Source organism: Chionomys nivalis, chromosome X, assembly GCF_950005125.1.
Source record: "Chionomys nivalis chromosome X, mChiNiv1.1, whole genome shotgun sequence".
Taxonomy (NCBI): domain Eukaryota; kingdom Metazoa; phylum Chordata; class Mammalia; order Rodentia; family Cricetidae; genus Chionomys; species Chionomys nivalis.
Genome location: NC_080112.1, coordinates 59864342 through 59878029, shown reverse-complemented (window position 1 = coordinate 59878029; position 13688 = coordinate 59864342). Strand labels below are relative to the sequence as shown.

General features: G+C 36.1%; 1 pseudogene; it reads left to right on the top strand.

Moving 5' to 3' along the window:
• Positions 1 to 2191: 2191 nt before the first annotated feature.
• On the top strand, positions 2192 to 3100 carry LOC130868672 (probable rRNA-processing protein EBP2; annotated as a pseudogene).
• The last annotated feature ends 10588 nt before the right edge of the window (positions 3101 to 13688 follow it).

Genomic DNA, 13688 nt, shown 5'->3' with positions numbered 1-13688 from the left:
TCACTGAGCATTAAAGAACATTAATTACAAACTTCTGAAAAGCATCTGTTTAGTATATTTCATCTTCTCATTATATCTCAGGAACTATGGTAATTGAGTTGAATAACACGTCTAGAGAAATCAATGCATCACTTTAGCATGAGAAAAGAAAATAAATGAACAGAATTGAATTGAAAGGCAAAAATCTGATACATGTGCTTATAGAGGTTTGGTGTTTGTTAAAAATATTGCTCTAAGCCATCAGTAAAAAAATATATGTTTACTTGAAAAAATGAGCCAATCTGATATTACTTTTCAGAAAATAAAATACATTGATGTGGTTCTATGTCTTCTACATTCATAAAAACAGAATTCTAAAAAAAAATAAATAATTAAAGAAAAATGAAATGTTAAAATAAAAGGACAACTAATAAGATATTTAACTAGGAATAAATTCTTTAAACAAGACAAAAGTTTCAAAACAAAGCAAATCAAATAAAATTTCACCACACTCAATCTGCTTATTTATATGAAAAATAACAGCATTCATTCTTAACTCAAATAAAATATTATAGGGTATTTTTTCAAAACATTTTCTTAATCTTTTTGATAACTTACATTGAAAATAAGTTTTTTGCCCATCAATATTAAAAATTGGAATCTTTGTGTACTCATATCAGATATACTATATGGAATATGTAACTTAGTACAACTCCTTAAACATATTGCTGAATTTAGAAAATATATTGCATGAATAGTGAATTGAATAACTATAGTAAAAATAAAATAATACGCAGAAAACCATAATATTACTTAAATATAGTCAATGTTACAACTTCATATAAGAACACAATATTTCATAAATTGTATATGAAATGACATCTTTAATAATCATCTAAATTCACAGTTATACTGCAGCATTTAATTCAAGTGGAACAGATAAATAAAAATGGATAAATAGAGAAATATATTGAATTGGAGGGTGCTGGGATTGTAAGGGGCGGAAAAATTACATGAGTTTTTTAGGAAAAGTCCCCTTTAGAGACAGGAATGACAGAATGAATATGTCTTTAAATGGGGATTTATTAAATTGGCTTACACTATACTGATGGAAAGTCTGAGAACCCAGTAGTTGCTCAGTTCATGAGGTTATATGCCTTAACAGTACCAATATGGTGCTGAAGTAGTGTAGTATCTCTGCATAGTCATTGTTCTTCAGTCCTTATTGGAACATTAAACTAGCTGAGTTCTCTGTCAGGGAAGGATAACAGTAGCAACAGCACCAATAGACTAGATGTATGCATCAGCAAGGAAAAAGGTGGGCAGGTCAAAGCAGCACTGTTTTCTCTAAGGCTTCCTTATATATGAGCTGAGTACAGTAAGTAATGCTGACCCTGATTGAGGGTCTTCCTTCCTTAGTTCTTCCATTACATACCCTCACAAACTTTGCCAGTTGAGTTCTAGTTGATTACAAACTCAGTCAACTTAGCAATCAAGATGATTCATCACGACTAGGTTGCTAGAAATAAAAAACGTTAAGATATTAAACTAAATATTTCTAGAAAATGAAAAAAATCAAGCTATAAAGATATCTAGAAGCACATTCCAGGCATACAGTACAAGGCCTTGAATTAGGACCATAATATGTTGGCATACTCAGGGGGAAAAAAGGAAACACTTCTGGGTGGTTGGATCACCTGGGCCACCCGTTTTCATTGATGTCTGGTCCCCTTGTTCTGAAAACACACAAACTTTCAAAGGTAATATACACATCTGCATCATCACAAGTGTGGACTGTGTGATGTACACAAGCCAACCAAAGATGAGTTTTTGTTTTATGTTAGAGCAGGTAAAATATATGTCACCTGACTTGTAGTTTTTCTAGATTTCTTTATGTCTGTATCCAGGATTTTCAGGAGGTCTCCCTTTTCAAATCCGATGTCTATCAACCATGAATGAATCCACAGCCTTCCATTTTCTGATTTCTGTTTTAATATTAACACATTTAATATTTAGAGTAGTTTAATTTACCAGTTCCCACTTAACAATCCTTTGTCTCTCAGCAGTTGTTGCTTGTTCATCAGCATTGAAAAAATTCAAAAGAGTCCGGGACGAAAAGCCAGAGGCTAGTGGAGAAGTTGCTGGTTCTGGTGCTTGCTTCTTCAGGGCACGTGGAGAAGTGGGCACACCCCGCGGGGCGGGAGGTCGCGAGATGGACACCCCTCTGCTCTCGGATTCAGAGTCAGAGGAGTCCCTGGTCTCAGATCAGGAGTTGCAGGATGCGTTTTCCCGTGGACTCCTGAAGCCAGGCCTCATTGTTGTGCTCCAGAAGCCGAAGAAGGCGGTGAAAGATGTGAATGGTCTGAAACAGTGTTTAGCTGAATTCAAACGGGATCTGGAGTAGGTTGAAAGGCTCGATGTGACCCTGGGTCCAGTGCCGGAAGTCAATGAAACTCAGTCGACACCCGAGAACAAGGACCAGAAGAAAGGTGTTAATCCAGCAGCCGACTTCCAGAGGGAGATGAGTTTCTACCGCCAGGCCCAGGCTGCAGTGCTCGCAGTATTACCCCGGCTCCAAGTCCCCACCAAGCGGCCCACTGATTATTTTTCAGAAATGTCCAAGTCAGATCAGCAGATGCAAAAGATTCGACAGAAGCTGCAGACTAAGCAGGCTGCTATGGTGAAATGTGAAAAGGCCAAGCAACTTCGAGCGCTTAGGAAATACGGAAAGAAGGTACAGACTGAGGTCCTCCAGAAGAGACAGCAGGAGAAAAAACACATGATGAATGCTATCAAGAAATACCAGAAAGGCTTCTCTGATAAGCTGGATTTCCTTGGGGGGGGGGGATCAGTAGCTGCTGAACGCAGTACAAAGGCCAGAGCCAATAGCCAGCAGATGAGTAAAGGGCCCAGTGCCAAACGATGGTACAAAAACCAGAAGTTTTGTTTTGGTGGAAAGAAGAAAGGCTCCAAATGGAACACTCGTTAAAGCTACAACGATGTCTCCAGCTTCCGAGCCAAGGTGGCTCACAGCAAGGGCCCCAGGAAGCCTGGAAAAAGGGGGGCAAATAAGCGCCCAGGAAAACAAACAAGACAGAAAATGAAGAGCAAAGCCCGTTGAGCAGCATCGTTCTAAAGAACCAAGGAAAAGGGCGAATGTACAGACTACAGAACACTCAGAGCTTTCGTCTTTCTTTTTGTAGAATTTTTTTAAAATAAATTAAACTTATGCAAGATACTCTTGGCAAAAACAGAGACTAAAAGATTGAGAAGTTTGCATATCAAATAATATTGCTGACTATTAAAAAAATTCAAAATTAAGACAACATACAGGATCCAGACTCCCTGGATTTCCCATCTCTATATAGGTTATTCTTTTTTTATTATTTCGCAGCTATTTACTTTTTATGACTGTTAATACCCGTTTACTTTTCTTTCTTAAGCCTATGCACATTTCAAAACACACGGTTACCTATTTAGACTTTTTTTTTTCATCTGGATCTGTTTTTTTCTGTGGCTCTCTAGCCTTTTCTGTCTGCAGGAGACAGAAAACCTTAAACCATGGCTTTGTCTTTTGGCTCTGCCCTCTCTCTTTGGTCTGAGAGCCTAGCCTTAAGCTTACAGGCCCTGTGTGGAGATGTGTTTGACTGGAAATGCATTCAGTCACCCCAGATCTGAGAAGCTGGTGCCTGTGCTGTGACAGGCATTTTTACTTAGCTTGTTTATTCTACATATTGTACTGGCTTTTTTTCCCATCAGTTATTGTAGACCCTATGTGGAAATTTGGGCCTCGTGTTGGAACACCAAATGTACCAGGCTTTCTTTTGGACCACCAACCAGCTCCTTAATCAGACTTATAATTAGTTATAAATGCTCAGCCTTAGTTTATGCTCATTTCTGGCTAGCTTTTGTTTGTTTGTTTGTTTCTTTAACTTAAATTAACCTGTTTCTCTTCATCTACATTTTGCCTTGGCACTTTTCACCTTTCTTTCTGTATGTCCCTACTCTGTCTGCTGGCTGGCAGTTCACTGGCTGACCCAGGGTCTTTCTTTCTCTCTCTCTTTCTCCCTTGTTCTTTCTTTTCTTGTTTTCTTTTTTTCTCAAGACTAGTTTTCTCCTCCTACTTATTCTTTTTGCCTGCCAACCCATCTATCCTGTCTCTGCCTTGCTATAGGCCATTCAGCTCTTTATTAGACCAATCAGGTACCTTAGGCAGACAAGATGAAACAAATGCAATACATTTTTACATAATTAAACACACACTCTTACATCATTAAACAAATGCAGCAGAAACAAATATAACACACTATCATACAGTTAAATTAATATTCCACAGTATAAACAAACATAACACATCTTTGCCTAGTTAAAGTAATATTCCACAACCCGGGTTTACTGTATGAATCACTGTGTTACAGTGTAGCTTCTACGATGAAAATTTCCCCTTCTTCCTTTTTCTCCTTTTGTTCTCTTAAATGTTATTTTGTCTTATTAGGAGGGAGGAGATGGGTGGGATCAGGAGTTATAATGTGAAAGACACAATCAAGAAAGTTTTAAAAGTTTAAAAAGATAAAAATGACACATACAGCTTAAAAAAAGCTTGGAGGAAAATGAACCTCCAATTACTTGTGTGTGCATGTGAATGTGTGTGTGTGTGACTTGATTTAAAGGTATGACATGCAAAGAATCTACATAATTTTGCTTTTTGAATAACAAAACAGTATTTCACTGCATATGTTTCACTGGGTTGAAACAAAGTTTCCAACGATGCTTCTAAAGGATGCTTCTATTTACTTTTCAAAAAAACATGCATATTTTCCCTTTTTATTCACAAGTGAAATAGTTTTGACATTTTTCCCCTTTGATGTGGAAGATACAAGAAAATATTCAGTTTTTCTGCTATGGAATTTCTGGTCCTAGGACAATGAGAACAGGATCTGAATAATTAACCAATTTAGAAAGCCCCCATATCACTAATTTGGAGATATGTTTATAGAATTTCTGTGCAGTATCATTAAGTTTTTCTTTCAAAAATACTCAAAATGAGTTTGCTTTTTAATATAAATTTACTACTTTTTCTCTGTTGCCATTTTCTTTCTATTTCCATCGGTGAACCCACTTAATTAGTTGAATTATTTCCTTTTATTTTCTCTCATTCAGATCACATTCTGTGAGCAAGTCAAACCCATTTAATCAACAGAATAGCATTGTGAATGAGGTGAAATAGTTATTTCAGCTGGAAGATGTTAATTATGATTTTATTTCAAAGATATTGATAAAATAGTAAAATTTACATTTGCTATTCTTCTCAAAATAATAAGGACTTTCATGATTCATTTCTACTTAAATCTGTTTTTTTTTCGTTGAAATGTATATTAAAATATTCAAACGCTGCTTCTAACATCTACCAAATTGCTTGTATTATTTTTGAAAATTAGTATTAATACTTAATCTACAGATGAGTTCCTGTCATTATGACTAAATTTGACTATTTAAAATTCATAACTTCTACTCACCATGCACATATGCACCAAGCAGTGCCATTTGTATTATCCAGGATACACTTATCAAATATTGAATCAAAGCCTTCTCTTCTTCTCCTAAATTACCTCAATTTAACACTCTCAGACATCTGAAATATTAGATACCAACTAAACCCAAAATGTCAGAGTTTTCTCTGTAAATGATTGTTTGCATGCTATATTACAATTACCCATAGTTCTGAAGCCAGTATCAAGTATGTCTACACTTGTCTAAACTTCTGATCACAAATTAAATGGCAGTTTTGAAACACTTGTTATAGGTATGACAATGCTTCTATACACACATCAATTCATTTAATTGTTTATATAGCAAGGTAAACATGTAATGTCATTATCTGTATATCTCTGCCTTTCTCTCTCGTGATCACTCCCTCCCTTATCCGTCTCTCTGACACACACACAAAAAAAACATATAAATACAAAAATGATAATAATAATAACAATAAACAGGCCAGGAGTGGTGATATGCATCTTTAATCCCAGCAGTCAGGATGTAAATGCAGGAAGATCTCTGCGAGTCTGAGGTTAGCCTGGTATATACAGAGAGTTCTGGGTCAGCCAATACTACACAGTGAAAGCCTATTTCTATTTCAAAAAATAATAAATAGAATAAAATATTTTTATTTATAAAGTAAATAAATATCCTGTATTGTCTAAGACTCATATTTTTTCTGTGATAAAATTTTCAGCCGTAAATCTTGGTTTCAAATAATCTTGGGTTTATTGTTGCCTTAAATAATTTAATAATTGAAAAGAAATCAAAATAATCTATGATATTTAGCAAGTACAGTTTTAGTTATCAATAATTAATATGAATATGCTAATTATTTTTCATTTACTTTGATCACAAAATATTTTGACAATCAAAACCTTTGACCATAAAAACTAATGGAAGAAAGAATTTATTTTGAATTATAGTCCTAGTGGGCTAATATTCCATCTTGGTTGGAAAACTTGACAACAAGTGGTAGGCACGGAGGCAGGAGCAGGAAGATGAAAGATCACATGTCAGTCTCAAGCAGGAAGCAGAGATTGTAAAGTGAAAGTAGATTGGGCTATATAATCTCAAAGCCTGCCCTCAGTGACATTTATTCCAGCAAAACTGACCACGTACATCTACCCAAACAGCACCACCAAATGAGAGCCTAATTCAAATACCTGAGATTAAGAGGACTATTTCTTACTCATATCATTACAATGAGAAATAAATCACCCAGCTTTAAAAATTAGTAGCTATATTTTTGACATATAATTGCTGCATCAGTGATTGGTAGTCAATTCTCTGAACATTTCTACTCTTCATGGCAACACTTGCTAATGGAACTGATAGCAGCTACTCTTAGTCATAAAACTTGGTGGCAGATGTTACCTGTGAGCCAGTATTAGCTACTGTCTGAATTGGTGGGGATGACAGAGACTTTAACTGTTGTAAAATAGTCTGGAATACTTATTTTTCTATGTTTACAAATTTCCTAAAAGTAATAACACTGCACTCTCATATTTCCTAATCAATTCATTCTTCCACTTTCCAAGAATTTCATTGTTTTCTACTATTTTGATTGGTGATTTTGTTATTAATCGGGATTCAAGCTGGAATTATCTGTGAAGGAAGCATAAATTGAGAAAATGTATACATCAGATTTACCTGTGGGCATGTCTGGGGAAGATTGTCTTTCTTGTTAATTGATCTAAGGGATTCTAGGCCACTATTCTGTAATCTGTTTTTCCATATATGTTTTAAAAAGCTAACTTAGTGATGCAAAGAACACTTAGCGCTCTTCCAGAGGACCTAGGTTTGATTCCTAGCACCCACATGAAAGCTACCAACTCTTGTAATTTCAGCTACATTCCTTATCCAAATAATAAATACAGGAAAATATGTTATATAAATCTATTAAATTATTAGTTAAAATTTAATTGATAAATATCGCAATTTTTGGAGCTTGAGAAATGGCTCAGTGTTTAAAAACACCGGGTCTCTTCCAGAGGAGCAGGGTTTGGTTACCAGCACGCATATGTTGCCTCACAACTGTCAGCAGCTTCAGTTCTGGGAGATATGACACTTTTTTTGGTCCTCTTCGGGAACCAGGCATGCACCTTGTTCATAGGCATACATGCAGGCTAAACACTCATACACATAAACATAAATTTTAAAAAACTCCATATATTAAATCGGCACTCTCTTTCTGAGAGAAATTTTGTATTCTGACCTTGTGAAATTCAAATGACAGTTTCAATTTGCCATTGCCATTTTGAGAAGCTTATTCTGCGACTCACTGATTTCTAGGAGGAATTAATATTTGACTTATCTTCAAAGTTCCTGAATACTATGGAATTAATACAAATGTGACTAAAACTCAGACTAGAAAGGTAATATTAACACTTGCCTGGATCACTCATGGATTATTTTCTCTTGTATCAATCAATGCCAGTTTGGCTTATTTCCCTTTTTGCTTCAGTTCTTGTTCATTCTGATCATACCCTTCAGACTAGACTGTGTTTTCTATAAATATCAGCACTGCTTACTTAAAACAGTGAATTTCTTGTTTTGTAAAATATTGTAGATATAGTGGGATGTTATAGCATATCTAAGGTTCACAAAGTACTGTATTAAATTTCAGCTTTATTATTGCTTTTCTGTGTGCATTTGAAAACTTCCCTAATTTTCTGATTGTCATTTTGAAATAGAATTTGTTTGCATTTACCTCATAAGGAACTATTACAAGTCTCAAAATAATATATGTTTGTATATTCATATAGCACAGATAAGTCACAGTGCATTGAATGCAATAGACACATGAATGACAGAGATAAATTTCTTATCTCTTATGATTTCCTTACCTTGCCTTTCCTATCGGTGTATAGAACACATGTGCTGTAATTTTAGTTGATCACCCTAAGGTCATTTTGCTTCAGAAATCTTTCATTACATTGGAAAATATATGTCTTCTTTGTTTGTTTTTTAGTATCTGTCTATATTAATTTATCTCCATGTACCTAATGACTGTTTTGGCTTAAAATATGAATATTTCAATTGACTGTTGCAAAGTACAGAGAAATAACTAGAATTATACATTATTTTTAAGCTATGAGATACCTTCTAAATATTAAAAAAGGATTTTTTTACTTTTGCTAGGGGAACTAATCTTATAATTTTAGGGGCACTGTATAATATGGAGAGATAATTCTGCTAGTGTTAGTCTTACTGGGGAACTACAAAATATTTCTAATGAATTTTTATAATACAAACATGTAAGATTCTAGTTCCATAAATGACTCAATTTTGAATTCTCCAGATTCACCTGATAAAATTATACCTAGCTACATTTCATGAACCAAAGCATTATATGTTTTAAATTTACTTTTACAACTATATATTCTAAACAAAGAGATCTTTGGGGATTAAGTTCTGTAAAATTCATTCATGTTGTGGAAGACAAATGACAAATTTGTATGTGACCTGAAGATTTCTATCTGAAGATCATCTTCTGGTCCTCACAGAAAACATTGTTAGGTAACCAAACCAAAACCAAAATTGATCCTGCCGTATTCCAGAAACTCTCTTCAGAATATAGACTGAGATAAAAGTGGTTTTGCTTCAAATTATTCTTCAATAAATTAATAGGAGAGTGGGAGAGATACCAATTATGGTTAAGGCTTAAACAAGAGTCCAATTTCAAACAAAGGTGAACAAAGGATAACAGACACTAAGCATTCTGGAAAAGATTCAGAAATAATGATGGTTCTTGAAAGTTGGCTACTCCATGATGGCTCATGATGACTGTGGTATTTATAAGTCCAATACATATTAGTTATTTGTTGTCTGCGGTTTCTCTCCTGTCCAGTCCTTGTTCTGCCCAGTTCCTGCAGTCATTAAGTCCCAAAGAAATAACACAGTGGTCTACATTAACTACAAACTGATTGTCCCATTAGCTCAGGCTTCTTATTAACTCTTCTAACTTATATTAACCCATTATTATTGTCTATGCTAGCCACCTGGATCGGTACCTTTTTCAGCAGGGCAGGTTACATCTTCCTTCTTGGGTGGCTGGGTCACGACTGCAGAGGGAGCTTCCCTCTTCCCAGAATTCTCCTGTTCTCATTGACCCACCTCTACTTCCTGTCTGATTGCCCTGCCTATACTTCCTGCCTAGCTACTGGCCAATCAGCATTTATTTAAAACATAATTGACAGAATATAGACAACTGTCTCGCACCACTTCCTTCGCTCTTTTTTTTTTTTTTTAGAAGAACATCCCTAGTCCATTTTTTGGAAATGTGGGTATAGTTTTCCAGGCTATTTCCTGCTGGTTGGGATCTAAAGAAAATTTAGAATTATGATCAAGTCCTGACTAGAGTATCCTGTGAGTCTTGATCATCTCAGGCAGCAGTCTTAAATCTGTTCTAGATGTAGAACTTAGACATCCAGGCCATCTGTTTATACGAGAGATATCTCAGGTGGTCTTCCCTGATCAAACCTGATTTTTCTTAACTCAGAAGGAATCCACAGCCTCTCATTTCCTGTGGAAACAAAAGCAAAATCTCTTTTCCAAAGTAACATACCTTTTGACTTCAATTTTGAAGTCAAGGTATTTTCAAAATACATATCTTATATTAATTCAGCAGCAATTTATAAGCAAATAATCTTTTGGCAGCTGTTGCTCCTTCGTCAGCTTTCAAACAATTCAAAAAGAGCACAATAACATACAGTATCCAGATTTTCTGCGTGTTTTCCATCTTTACGCAGCTTTATTTTAAACTCTATTTCTTTTATTTTTAATTTCTGGTTTTTTGAGACAGGGTTTCTGTGTATCTTTGTCCTGGAACTCACTCTGTAGACTAAGCTGTAGTTGAACTCACAGAGATCCACTTGTCTCTGCTTCCCAAGTACTGGGATTAAAGATGTGTGCTGCCACACCTTGAATTCACAGAAGGCTAAATTGGCCTTGCCCTGTAGTCAGACTGATAATTACCTTAAATATCAACATAGAATCTTTGTCCAACAACAGAAACAGTGGCAAATTCTGATAAAATTATGTGGTAGTATTCAGTGACAAGAATGAGTTGGTATTAAGTTGGTATCAATTAGTTCTTATTCTTCACTCAATAATTTTAAAATCTGGTTAGGCAGATTGTTTCTTCTATTTTATTAAAAATTTTATTAAAAATTTCCACCTCCTCCCCTCCTCCTTTTTCCATACCCTTCCCCCCTCCCCCTCCCTGCCCTGTGGGAAGTCCAAGATCCTCTCCCCTCCATCCAGGTCTAGGAAGGTGAGCTTCCAAACAGACTAGGTTCCCACAAACCAGTACATGCTGTAGGATCAAAACCCAGTGCCATTTTCCTTGGTTTCTCACTCAGCCCTCATTGACCATGGCCATCTTCAGAGAGTCTGGTTTGAGCACGTGCTCCATCAGTCCCAATCCAGCTGGCCTTGGTGAGCTCCCATTAGATCAGTCACACCCTCTCAGTGGGTGGGTGCACCCCTTGTGGTCTTGACATCCCTGCTCATGTTCTCCTTCCTTCTGCTTCTCATTTGCACCTTGGGAGCTCAGTCCAGTGCTCAAATGTGGGTCTCTGTTTCTATCTCCATCCATTGTCAGGTGAAGGTTCTATGGTGATATGCAAGGTATTCATCAGTTTGGCTACAGGATAGGGCCATTTCAGGTTCCCTCTCCCCATATGTCCAAAGAACAAGCTGGGGACATCTCCTTGTATACCTGGGAACCCCTCTAGAGTCAAGTCTCTTGCCAACCCTAAAATGGCTCCCTTAATTAAGATATATACTTTCCTGTTCCCATATCCACCCTTCCTCCATCCCAACCATCCCATTCCCCCAAACTCTCCCCATCCTCCCTTCTCACTTTCATCTCCCCATCTTCCCTTACCCCCACTCCACCCCCATCCCCGAGCTAAAATAAAAAAAAAAACACCAATGATAGCCTTTGCTGGAGAGGATGTGGTGTAAGGAGTACAGTCATCCATTGCTGGTGGGAATGCAAACTTGTGCAACCACTTTGGAAGTCAGTGTGGCAGTTCCTCAGGAAATTTGGGATCAACCTACTCCAGGATCCAGCAATACCACTCTTGGGAATATACCCAAGAGATGCCCTATCATACTACAAAGCATTTTTCAACTATGTTCATAACAACATTATTTGTAATAGCCAGAACCTGGAAACAACCTAGATGCCCCTCAATGGAAGAATGGACAAATAAAGTGTGAAATATATATACAATAGAGTACTACTCAGCAGTAAATAACAATGACATCTTGAATTTTGCATGCAAATGGATAGAAATAGAAAACACTATCCTGAGTGAGGTAACCCAGACCCAAAAAGATGAATATGGTATGTACTCACTCATAACTGGATTCTAGCAATAAATAAAGGACATTGAGCCTATAATTCATGATCCTAGAGAAGCTAAATAAGAAGGTGAACCCGAAGAAAAACATGTAGTTATCCTTCTGGATAACAGAAGTAGACATGATTGCAGATTGTTTCTTCTTTAGTGTGTATGGTTCTTTTTAATTACAGTTATTTGATTTTAGTACTACTATCTCACTGGTGATCTTATGCTTTGTTAAAATTTTATCTTCCTTTTACATGTTTTTAAAACTAAGAAGTAGCCATTTCTGGCTTATTTTGACATCCAAATGAACACATAGCAGATTTTCCCTACAAGAAGTGAAAATGAAAACAAATAAAAGTTTGTAAAGAGCATAATACAGAGATGGCTCAACGTTTCATTGAAAATCTTTGAGCAGGAGGCTGGAAAATGGTTTAGTGTCTAAGATCATGTACTGCTCTTGCAGAGGACTCCAGCTTCTTCCCCAGCACCTATGTAGCAGCTTACAACCTTCTATAACTCCAGTCCCAGGGGATCTATAATCTCTTCTGACCTCCCCAGTCTTCTATATGCATGTGGTACACACATATACGCTCCTACACACACACTTTTCATAAATTAAATAAATATTAAGAAAGAATTTGTAGAAATACAGTGTAATATAATAATGAAAGTTTTATGTAGAACAAATAGATGAAGTAAATGAAAGGTATGCAAAATGTTGGAAATGAAGAGAAATCGTTTCTATTTTCAAATGGTATGATTTTTTTTAAAACTTTCTTCTTCTTTTCTAAATATGTCCATGTTTGTGTGTGTACATTTTGTTTTACATATACATGCAGAAGAAAATGAATATTGTTCCTCATAAGCCATCATCTTGTATTTTGAGACAAGCACTCTCAATGACATAAGCCTTACTATTTATACTAGGCTAGCTGGTTGCAGGCCTCAGTGTTTCTAAGGGAGCTTCACCATCTTTGCATGACTTCTGGCACACCTGAAGCTCTTAAGTTACTGGATACGGCAAGCAGTATACTATAAAGGCTAAAGTGGTGGGGTGTGCTGCTTTCCTTCAGGAATCTGTCTCTGCCACCCCAGTGCTGGGCCCACAAGCTTGTACTACTACTTCTCAACTTTTTTTTAACTATGGGTTCTAGGGGATCAAACTCAGCCCTCAGGCTTATGTGGCATGCTCTTTATGACTAAGCTATTGCCCCAGCTTGAATGCATTATCTTATATAACGAGTACACTAAGGAATGCAACAAACACTGACTCAATACAATTCTATAAAATACGGAAAAATGATCAATTTTTAAAAATAAGTTGGGATTTTATTCATTAAAAAGGAAAAAGCAAAGAAATAATTTAAGAAGTGAACTTATTTAAAATTTCCAAGGTCTATAAATGTAATCAAAAGAATATCATTTCCATGTGATTGGATGATATGGATAAAATGAAATATTTGGAAACTTACAGATGTGAATGAAAAACGTTGCTTGGAATTTGGAAAATAATTTGGTATTTTCTCGTACTATTAGACCTAAAGTTACCATTTGACCCAGTAATTACACTTTGAGGTGCATAAACAGAAGGGATGAAAAGGGACAACCATGACTGCATTATTTATAATAGCTCCAAAGAGAAAACCATACTAATACCTGTAAAATGATAAAATGTACTATTCAGGCTGCAAAGATGGCTTAGAGGTTCAATCCCTGTGGTGACCAAAAAACATTTGTAACTCCAGGGCAAAGGGATCCAATGTCATCTTCTGGTCTCCTTGAGTACCAGGTATTCATCTGGTACAAGACGCA